Source organism: Cupressus sempervirens, chromosome 5 (genome assembly GCF_028749045.1).
Source record: "Cupressus sempervirens isolate cs-2001-9-10 chromosome 5, ASM2874904v1, whole genome shotgun sequence".
Classification (NCBI taxonomy): domain Eukaryota; kingdom Viridiplantae; phylum Streptophyta; class Pinopsida; order Cupressales; family Cupressaceae; genus Cupressus; species Cupressus sempervirens.
The window spans coordinates 810,017,039-810,027,408 of record NC_143122.1 but is presented as its reverse complement, the minus strand read 5'-3'; positions in this window follow the sequence as shown (position 1 = coordinate 810,027,408).

The following is a 10,370-nucleotide window of genomic DNA, read 5'->3' as shown; positions in this document are numbered from 1 at the left end:
AACAGTTTCAGATACTACAGGTATTTGTACCACTAGTTTAATGAGTGCAATATCAATTTTTGTGGCAACTCCTACTATTCCTACTATTGTTTTCATTCTTAGTACATAAGGAATAAGTGCAAGGACAGTTGAGACCAAACCTCAACTGAGCACAAAATTTTTGAGTAAAGGAAAAGAAAAGGAGGATGTAGATCTTGATGAGGAAATTTGGATTCCAAATTGGGACATTTCCAAACTCAATCCAGATTAGATGTAGACCTTTGGTGAACTTCTCCAAAAGAAAGCCAAGCAACAGAGGCTTAGAGAGGAAAGAGACAAGGAATTTAAAATCATTGAAGATGCCAAGAATATTTTGGCAGAAGCTCTAAGTATAGAGGGGGATACTTTTCAACCAATTTTGTATCAGTTAGTAGTGGTAGTCTAGAAATACAATGAAGATTTGGATGGACAGGATAAATTGTTACAGAAGGCAAAGAAAAAGTTTGAAAATAAAGTGTTAAGAGCTTATTGCTCAACAAATTGCCATTTACCAAGTAGAATTATCTACTTTTTTGGGTTCTGTGGAAGCTTCATGTACAAATGTATCATTACTTTTTGTTATGTAATATTTCAAATTTTACAAAAGAAATAAAAGACAAATTGTCTAAGATTGGTGAAGATCTCAAGGCAAGTGCACAACAATTATAGCTTGACCCAAGTTCAAGCTTTGCCCATTTCAAAAAGATTAGATTTTTGATAGATATGCAGGCCTAATTGATTAGAGAAGAAGCTAGAATCAGATCAACTTTGATAGATATCTAGAATATGATTCTCCTTAACATGGATGCACTGCAGAAGCATATTGTACATTAAAAAACGCTCATCCATGATAATAAATTCTCTATTGTAGACCCCATGATTGAGTTGTCAACAGAAGTGTAAAAGGCGAGAAAGATGCAAGAAGTTATGAGGGAGACGATGTGAAAAAGATTGAATGAGAAGATTGAACGAAGAATAGTGTACAAGTATATATTGTATATAGAGAAGAGATGTATTCAGATGTATAGTATACTGTACATTGTACTACAAAGGAGCATTGCTATGTACAAAAATATATCTCTTACAAAACCAAATTTGAAAAATTTCAAAAACAATATACTCTATTGAGTTAAAGACATAAGGTGATGGATAAATAAGGTTTGATAAGTGTTTTTGTCACTAATGCCAAATGGGGAGATTGTTGACATATTAGTGAAGTTTGTTATTAGTGACATACACTTATTCAGATTGTAACTATCTACCATGCTTATTGAACCGTTAATAGTGTTAATCAAGCATTTTAGTTGTTTTCGAGTTTTACAGCTGCTACCAAGACCATTGGATAAATTTCAGTATGTGCTAAGTAGATACAACTATTGTGAAGATTAGCAATGTGAACCGAGCATCTCAATGTATGCTGAGTTTACTAGTGCAAATTGAGTTGTGCAGTGCTCTTACTGAGTTCACGGTTGATGTGATATGAATCTAGTGTTAATTGAGCTACACAGTGTTAATCAAGTGATTCAATTTATACGTAGCTCTTAGTGGAAGCATTGACCAAGCCAGACAATATGAGTCAAGTGATTCATATGCTAAGTTTCATAGTATTTATTGAGTCACTAGTGCAAACCGAGTTCAAGACTACTTAGAAGTGATCAATATGGATCGAGCTTCTACATCTATCGAGTGCATGACGATGTTGAGCATTGACAGTGCACGCCGAGTATTAGAACCTCACTGAGTCAGTCTTCAGAACTCGAGTGTCTACATTTGAGTTGACTTTGTAATATTTTTGTAAATTTATATTGTGGTCAACTTTGTAATTGTGTAATTGGATTGATATATATGTAATGTATTGTATCACACTCAAAGTGTGTAATCAAGTGCAATGTAATTGAATATAATAAAAAAAGAGCAGAAGTGTGAATTACAAAGGCTATAGTAGTCTAAAGAGTAGCAAAGATATATCTATCACAGCAAGGTGATTTATACACACAAAGAAATCTTGCTCAGCAAACCAAGCTGTAGATTGGAGATTAACTACTACTTCATCTTAACAAGTGGATCAGTTAAATCTTTTAACAAGGTAGATCTAACAGTCTTATGTAAATCTCTTTACCGAGTGCATACTTCATTGTATGTTTGTAAATCCGTTAACAAGGTGGACCTAGCAGTCCTTATTACTCCTAATAGGGCATATTATCAAAAGTGATCAATGTAAGCCTTAAAAGACTAATTTTATATTGCAGTACTAAAGCTTGTGAGTATCATCCACACCCTCGTTTTACTTTCTATTTGAAAGGTTTCTAGGTCACCAAATCTTGTATTAAAGTGTTGTGTATGCTTTCATGTTTTTTAGTTTCTCATTCATGCAATTAGATTAGAATATATGTGAAGGATTAATTGGGTAATTGAAGTTAAAAGTTTTAAAAGTTACTGATTCACCTCTCCTCTGATTCACCCCTCCTCTCTCAGTAACTTAGCCTGTCATTTTCAACACATGATATTTCAATTGTCTAAATACATTCAACAAGCGAGGACACAGGAATGTGCATACACTTGGCCGACATAGAATGAATGCAACAGAGAAGATCTCTATTGAGTGTAGGCAAAATTACATAAGAGTTTTGAAAATTAGAAAAGAGAGAACCTTTGAAAAAATGATAAAACTATCTTTTATAGTTCAAGCATAACTTTGATTGCTTCACAATTTCATTCATGCATTTAGGACTGTCAGAGGACTATTGGATGAAATTTGGGTGATAGATTAGATCTGGTACGCTTTCAAAGTCATGGAAATTTTCAACCCTGACTGGAAGAACTTTGATCCTAACATGAAACGGTGCCAGTAATGGAAAACTTCCCTCAAATTGATAACCAAGTGGTAGGCAACATGTCTTTCATGTCTTTCTAGTACAATTATAAATTGGGAGTGGTTGGGATCGATTAAGAAGATCAGATCTTGCAAAGGAAACCCCTTTTCCTTGCTCTAGGTTTGACAAATCATCAGAATCAATAGGTCAATTGAGTCAATCAACTAGGAAAGGACATGTGGACCAATAGTCTTTTATTCTTTTACCACTTCATGAAGTCTTTGAGTGTTGACCATTTTTTGTCTTCTTGACCTCACCACCTTCCAACATAATTGTTTGAACCTTTGCAATCTTAAGATCACCAATTATGTTGTAGCATCCCTAGTTGGAAATCCATCCCTTATGGTTTCATAGCACCTAGTTTATCTTATGGTTGTGAGCACCCCTTATAATCCCTACGATCTTACAATCATGGTTAATAGACCATCCTGTAATCTTGGCATTTACCCCAACAACTATTGTTGATTTTCGACCACACGACATCGGTTATCTTTACTTATTGTAGCCTTAGAAGCATCAAAATTTACCTTTATGATCTCTCGATGACCATCACTTCAGAACATCGGGCAGGTATCCTTTTTGTTTTATGATCTTACAATCCCCTTTGGTGTTATGACCATACAATGCTACGACCCTACGAGGTTACGCCAAACTACTAGTATCATGGTATCAAAACCTCCATTGCTTGCACCCATGATCTTACGATCAACTACTATCATAAGATCAGGAGACCATTCGTGTCATGCAAAAACCCTTATACTTTCCTTTGGCCCTACCATGCCACATGTTGAAATGTCGCTATCTCACCATGAGCATCTTTTGTGCAACTTTTGTTAGCGACAAAGCAATAATCACTTGATTATAATTCATCTAATGGTTTTGAAGATGCATCAACTTTGTCAGCACATAGACCAATAGAAAACACAGCTTTTCACCAACTCACTTGATAATTTGTCCACCTCACCTACGAGCTGCACTGAGAACTGAACCCCCTTGCCATATGCCATCGCTCACTTTCTTGCATAATTTAAAGTCCTTACATCTTGAGGAAGCGAGAAAGTGACAACCCTTGATCCTTTTCGATTTGATGATGGATAAAACATAGGCCCACAAAGAAATATTTAAAATGCAAAAAAAATTAGGAAAATATATAACCTAAGGTCTTGAAAGATTTATTTGTGTATCCTAAGATATTTGAATATTTAAAATGTATGAACGTTACTAGTTCAAATTCAAATATCCCCATTTTGATGGAAGGGCGAAATTAGCCAACAATTCTAGTGACTTGGGGGAATGCAAGACTAATATGCATGGACCAGTAGCTTACACTTCCATTAGGTTGTAGAGTCATTACCCATTGCAAAACCCTAAAATCACAGAAAGACATGCCTTGTGAACCTCAAAATTGCTCTTTGCAACTACAAAAACTTAAAAAAAAATCCTCTACAACTTCAGCAAGACTTCAAAATTTTGAAACTTGACTATCTCACAAAGAGAAAACTTGTGCCCGACACTTCTTGAAAAACAAGAAAGAACTGAAAGAAAACTAACTCTAATATGTGCATGAAAATCATAACCCTCGTTAGAAGTAGGGCTTGAGATAAATTCCATTGATTGGTATTGGCAAGACATCACCATTGGGTCTGGATAACAGAAAGGCATTTACTTGTTTGCAATTGGTGATCACATAGGGTCTACTTGATGATGCATCTAATTTTGAGTGCCTCTTTGGCTTTTCTCTTTCTGCATCCCACTTGAGAAAAAGATCCCCTTCCTTGAAAACACTAGCCTTGGCCTTCTTATCAAAAGACCTTTTCATTTGCTTTTGATGTGTTTCCAAGGTTTGCATAGCTTGTTTCCTCTTTTCCTCCAACTCAATCAGTTCTGCCAACCTAATTATCATGGGGTCATATTCTTCTAGCTCCAATTAATGAGCTAACTCAAGAGAGGGGAAATCTAATGAGATAGGAAGCTTGGCTTCCTTTCCATATACTAGCATGAATGGAGAGTTCCCAATGCCACTCTTAGGTGCAATTCTATCAGCCCAAAGGGTTGTCTTTAACTTGATATGCCAACACCTCTGATTATCTTCAATTGTCCTCTTCATGATTTTGATGAGGTTCTTGTTAGAGGATTCGACCAAGCCATTACCTTAGGGTTAATAATTTAAGGAGGTGCTCAAATATATCCCATGTTCTAGAGCCCAAGAGTAGATATGAGCTCCAATAAAAGATTTGGCATTGTTAGATATAATTATGGAAGGGACACCAAATCTGGATGCAATTCCACTAAGGAAATCAACCACATAAGCCTATGTTACATCCTTGAGAGCCACTACTTCTACCCATCTTGTGAAATAATGTGTGGCTGTCAAGATCCACTTGTGACCAACACTAGAGGGTGGGTTTATGGGACTAATAAAATCCAAACCCCATTCAGTAAAAGGTGTTAGAAATAGGGATTACTTGGCGGGGAGGGGAGGGGGAATCAATAATCTACAAACTTTACTTGCCAACTGGATATTATTTCTTACTATAAACCATGCATAACAAAGCAATAACACAATGTTGTACAATAACAATAACAATGCAAAAAGATAACTCATAACACCATATTTTGTTAACTAGGGAAACCTTGGCCAAGGGAAAAACCCACTAGGGATGACACCTACTAGATAATATATTGATATATAAGTTCCTTTTCAGAGGATGGACCCTGTTAGGAGTCAATTAGAAAATTCAGTATAAGGAGTCTCTATTAGAAGACTTTGAATCCCTGTTAGGAGATTCCAACTCTGTTAGGAGTTGTAGTATAGTAGAAGCAAGATGAGCCCACTGCCCAAACATGCACTTCCAATTACAAGAAGAGCTCACTTACCAAACAAGTAATCAGACTTCTGGAATATAAGAATTGTATCTTCTTCCTTGACTTATCTATGATCTTTATCTTGATCTTGGATCACAAAATAGCTCATATGAAACTTCGCATATATCGCTTTCACAAAAGTTCACATACAATCACAATTACAAGATAGCACTTGCAATCACAATCACTTGCTCCTTCTCATCGTAAGATTTCATTTGCATAAATACCATGCCTTTACACAAATTTCTTCTGGGTTGGATAAGATCACAATCCACTTTTCCAACTTAGACTAAACATCTAGGATGTCAGCCCTAATTGGACAAGTAATTATCTTGTAAACAAAATAATCCTTTCCTTCAATTCCACCGTTCTATTTCACTTTAAACATGATTATCTCTATTCGGTACAGTTCGTATTGACTCTTGAGGTTATACTAACTTTGCTACTCATAATATGATGTCAGCAACAAGTTATAAACAAAACAATACACTGTTGTAAACCAAATTCCAAACTTAGACAATTTTTTGATTACCAAACATTAAGTGTCTTTATTTGTGACCATGTACATCATGTGTTGCCATAAATGAAAACAATTACATATCACTATTAGCCAATTGCAAACAATCTCCCCCTTTGGCATTGATGTCAACAAAATAGGGAAAACTAGCTAAGTGACAAAAACTCAACACAACAAAAAAAATAACACCTTACATTACATCTATTACAATTGTTCAACTTTATAGAAGTTCCCCTTTATAATATACTTCACAATTTTCTACAACTACTCCCTCTTTGACATCAATGACAAAGGTCAAAATGTTAGGAATCTATCCAAAAAATTGTCAAAAATGTCGTCATTGCTTATTTTCATGCAATCATCAAAGTTTGCCTTAAGACTATTCATACCTTTAGTCCATGTCTCCTTGGTTGATTCAACTGAGGTGAGAATTGCACATAAAACATATGATGTTATCTCAACTGTATTAAGATCTAAATGCAAAAAGTTAGAATATGTGTCCTTGGCCTTGACACATTCTTCCAATTATTTCTCAAGAAAAGATAATTTCAAAGCAATAGATTCTATAAAATCTGATATCCTCTTCAGAATTTGTTCTTTCTAAAGTTCCAGTCTCTTGATATCATTGTGGATATTGGCCCATTGTACTTTAAAATTATCAACTTTGCAAGATGGACGCTAGATCTAATTGGATAAAACCTCTAGCTCACTCATCTTTCCTTCTATCTAACTGTTGATTTCCTTGGTTAGCTTGTGCGATAAGGTACACTTAATACACAAAGTTTTCCCATCCTATTGGCATTTCCGAAGTTCCTTGACACAAGTATCAAGATTAACCAAATCATTCTTAATGTTTTGATAGATGGTGCAAAACAAGTTAGAATCATGCAAAATTTGTGCCTTTTGTTTCTGCAACATTTAACAAATTACTAAACTCTTCATCAAATGATTTCAACACTGCTTGTGCCCTTTGTTCAGAATTTGATTCACTGTGCTATACTGACAAAGTACTGCGCAATCTATCTGTAACTTCCATTAAAATATTTTGTAAGCTTTTTACTGTTCTATTCTTTTATATAAGCTTGGATAGGGATGAGATCAAATATGTTTGATCATCATCATCAGTAACTAAAATGGCAAAAGAGAGTGGAGTGGATGAATTAGATGGTTTAGTATCATCCTCTCTTTGTTTCTTAGTTGCCTCTTTCACTCTTCTCTCTTCTTCTTCTTTATTTTCTCTTTCCTCTCTTTCCTTTTCTCTCTTCTCTTCCAATATTTTCTTCTCAACTTCCTCTATTTTCTTTCTCATTTCTTCTTATGTAATTCTCCTCTTTTTCTCCTCCTCTTTTCTTTTCTTTTCTTTTCTTCCTCAAGCAATTTCTTCTTGGCTTCTTCTATTTTCCTTTTCTCTTCTTTAAGTAACCCCTTCTCTTCTTCAATCAGTTTCAATTTGTCCTCAATATCCTCGATGTTGGGCTAATCAAGTTTGGAGCTTCCAAATGAATTTATATCATTAATGTTAATGGTAACATTGGTTTGATCAATTTTCATAGTGTCACCGCTTACTGACACTTTTGAGGTTCTAGGTGTTGGAGGAGATGCTTCCTTTGACTCTATCAACATCTAACTGATAGCTATCACAATCTCACTTCTCAATTTATCCTTTTCACCAACCATAAATAGAAATGGTCTCACTTTATTCCTTAAATACAGTGTGAGGTTATTCAATAATCTTTTAATCTCTTCTTCATCATTAGTCTTGAAAATAGTTCTAAGAATAGACTTCCAAAGTTCTAGATCTTCTTCTCTTGCAAGAGCCTTCTTCTGAATGAGTCTTTCATAGACTTTCTGGTTAATTAAGCTCTCAAGATCCTTCAATTTCAGATTGTTTGCTATGATATATTTCACAATAGATATATCAATCTGATCCTTCTCAAAACTATTATACAAATCATAAAATTTGTTCATTTGAACAAAGTTACCTTCATTAGCAATAAATGTGTTGATCTTCTCTATCTTTTGCTTCCAAGGTTGCCTAGCTTTTCCTACTGATTTCCTTGATGGAGTCACTTTCTTTGCTTGCTTGATCTCTTGTTCTTCTTCCTCTTCATTATTGGACTCAACAATTGTCAACAATGTTTTCTATCTTTTTCCTAGTCTGGTGGCTTGTTGTTTTACCCTCTTTGTTTTAGTAGTCACTGCTTCCACCCATCATTCAGATTTTCTTTTTGGTTCACTTGGCTACACATTTGACACTACTACATACGAAATGCTCTATTATGAAGACATCTCTGCAACATATATTGACAAAGCTTGAATATTCATTATTCCTTGCTTCATAGTTTGTCTTACAGCCTCAAACTCTCTCTCTATCATTCCGACCTCTAATAGTGCCTTCTTCATATTAGATTCTATCTTCTTGTGTGATGCCTTTTCCAAGGTTGCTTGATGAGCTGACTGTGTGATCTCATCATAAGTACCAAATCTATATTCAACTTTGTCTTTATATGAATTCAACAATAAATCAAAATAACCAATTGCTATATCATCATTTATTCATAAACCAAGGGATCAAGTAATGTTTCCTAAGGTTCCACTATTTGAATATAGGTATAATTTGTATCAACCAAAATACAAATGTCTTCCTTAAATATGTCTACGATTGCAGGTGCAATTCTAAATCTCTGTTTCAGTTAATTCTAAAATATTCTCATTATCAGGTTGCCAATATCCAAGATTTTATTTGCAGGATACCTTTTGCATACTTCTGTAGTCTTCTCCATTGTACATTTGTCACTACTCATTATCTCTGTGACTGATAAGTAAGAAAATATTTTAAGGACATGAAATAATATGTGATTGATTAATGACTAGAATCTAAATACACCATTCTTTTTCCTTTTGATCTTTTCTAGGTTTTCTAAGAGTTGCCTTCTCAAAATTTCACTAAGATTCACTTGTTCCTTCTCTACACATATCTTATATGCTGCATAGATGAATCCTGCTAAAATTTCATCAATATTTAAACTCACACAAATAGAATAGGAAATGATTCTGCTAAAAAATCTTACATCATCTTGCTTGATGGTACTGATCACCATAGCCTTTCCATTATACACTACTTTAGTAAAGCTCTCAACTTTCTTCTTGACCAATTCCTCACCTATAGGTACACTGGTTTGTTTACTAAGACCAGTTACCTCATGAATAAGGTCGGTTGAAATATCAATTACATTATGTTGCATCCATAGTTTTCCATCATGTATCCTACTCAATATGATCTATGTCCAATTCATGGTAGAAGTGATATTTGACCAAGTCTAGTTCTCTTAAATGTTAAAATATGGGCTTCATATTCATGTCATGATTGAAAACTAATTCCATATCTTTGTTGATGAATTCACTACTAATCAAGTCAAACTTACTATTCAGATAACTTCCTACATCTTCAAGATATCCTACGTTGTTCAGAGTGATAGACAATGCTGATTTAGGGTTTCCTTCAGTGGGTTTTATAGAAACAACCTTCAACTTAGGTCTATCCTCATTCTCAACATTGTGCACTACTGACGTAGCCATGATTCTATCAATTATGAACTTTTACCGAACACCTTTGTAGAAAAATGATAAAATACCTCTTATCAAAAATAGGGGTTTCTTCAAAATCACTCCAACAAGTCACTTCTTCACTTTAGATGAATTCACAATGAAGTGAAAATTAATTCTGTACTCCACTTATTCCATCAACTTGAACTTGCATTAATTACATACTTTGCAAACATGAAAAAGCTATCAATTATATTTTGTAATTAAATAACTGCTCAAGATCATCTATCCTATCTTCAAATGTCACTCGAGGTTTTCCATAGTTAGTTTCCATCATGACAAAACTCTACTGAACTTCGCATCTCAAAATTATTTGCAAAATCTTACTTTTCATCTACTGTTACAAAAATAGCCTTTTCTATAGTACCAGTAACTCTGAAATCCTTCATAACTTTCTTAGAAGAGCTCCAATTACAAGTGAGCTTAGGTACCATCTAAACTTATCTCGATACATCTTTTACCAACTTCACTACCTCTAATTCGATCTCTGA